Source organism: Xenopus laevis, chromosome 8L, assembly GCF_017654675.1.
Source record: "Xenopus laevis strain J_2021 chromosome 8L, Xenopus_laevis_v10.1, whole genome shotgun sequence".
Classification (NCBI taxonomy): domain Eukaryota; kingdom Metazoa; phylum Chordata; class Amphibia; order Anura; family Pipidae; genus Xenopus; species Xenopus laevis.
This window is the reverse complement of record NC_054385.1, coordinates 9,950,708-9,952,135: the sequence shown is the minus strand read 5'-3', so window position 1 is coordinate 9,952,135 and position 1,428 is coordinate 9,950,708. Positions and strand designations below refer to the sequence as shown.

Below are 1,428 nucleotides of genomic sequence, written 5' to 3'. Positions count from 1 at the left end.
CGTTTACACTCAATGATTCAAGCGACTGCTGGGGAGGGGTGGGACCAGAAATGGGGTGGGTGACAGAGCAGGTATGTGCCTGGTGCCTCCCCAGCTTTGCGCCCTTGGCATATACCAGCAAGACGTTTGGGCCGACCTCGCACCCCCATTTGCGGGCGAGTTTGCATCAAGCTCTTCATCGGTGGCGTGGCTCTATAAGAAGAATGTGAAAGTCGAGTGTGGATGGGGTTTTATCTGACCCGCACATCACTAATGTGAGGCCCCTTCCAGAGCCATTTGACAGTGCACCATTGATAGTTTAATGGGGGGCTGCCAAAATATTAGACAACCTCAGTGGATTGGTAAGTTTCTCTTTGGGCTTGTCTTCCTATGTGGAAAATAATGTACTAGTTTGGGGAGTTTCTATAGAACAAAGATGCGGTGGAAGATCACACTGTGGTGCTCCTATAGATGTACCAATTTGGGGACTGCATGACTGAACTGGGTGCGGCTAAGCACACTCTCATCTTTCAGTCAAGTTCACTATTTTATGAAATAATACATGTAAATGGCAGTATAATTTAATGAACTGTATGTATGTAAGTGATGACACACATTACGTGCCAGGCTCTGTGGCGCAATGGATAGCGCATTGGACTTCTAGTTGCTTGAGACAAGTTATTCAAAGGTTGTGGGTTCGAGTCCCACCAGAGTCAGCTTTTGACTGGAATGTACCTTGGTCTTCTACAAAACAAGGTAAGATGTTCCATGGTTTCAGTCACCCTGGATTGGTCTTTATATTCATTCTGTCTCTTCATCTATAAGGGTGTAACTCACAGGACCTCCAGAAGTTAAAGTAAGCTTGTCAAAAGTTGTGGATGTAAATTCTCAGATGATGTGATCATTGGTGAATAAGTGGGCAGCCATTTGGTTGTCTATTTTTGGGAAATTGTCCTTGCCCAAAATAACAACAAAAATTAATGGAATTGTGCTATAACATTAGTCTGATTGTTCTGACCTACAACATTTGGCTGTGTTGGTGGGGAGGTCTGCTGAAATTAGGGATTGGGTGCCCAAACTGGGAGCCACTTGGCATACTATCATTCTGGAACTCGAGTTCTATATTTTATTAAAAAGCACTTGCGGATCAAATTGTGATCTATATGGTTCCACATTAAATCAGATGAGGCCAAAAGAACCTGAACCTTCAATGAGCTCAAGCTTAATCCACAATGTAGGCCAGATTGATAAAAATCATAGGGGTAGAAGGTTCAAAGGAATTAACCCCTTGAGCCTGTGACCATATTTCCTGGCCTTAAAATTGTCTCTATGAATTGTTCATAACATCCCTGCTCTCTCAACTTCAACTTCTCAACCTCCAGGCCGCAAAGTTCAGCGTTTCTGGATTCGCGTATAGGAAAGGACCATGACTCAATAACTTCGACGTTA

General features: G+C 43.7%; 1 non-coding gene across 1 annotated transcript; it reads left to right on the top strand.

Annotated features, from left to right (window-relative positions):
* The first annotated feature begins 605 nt into the window (after positions 1-605).
* On the top strand, positions 606-695 carry trnar-ucu. Its single transcript is given in 2 exon segments — positions 606-642; positions 660-695. It is a non-coding gene; the product is annotated as a tRNA-Arg (tRNA).
* Positions 696-1,428: the final 733 nt, after the last annotated feature.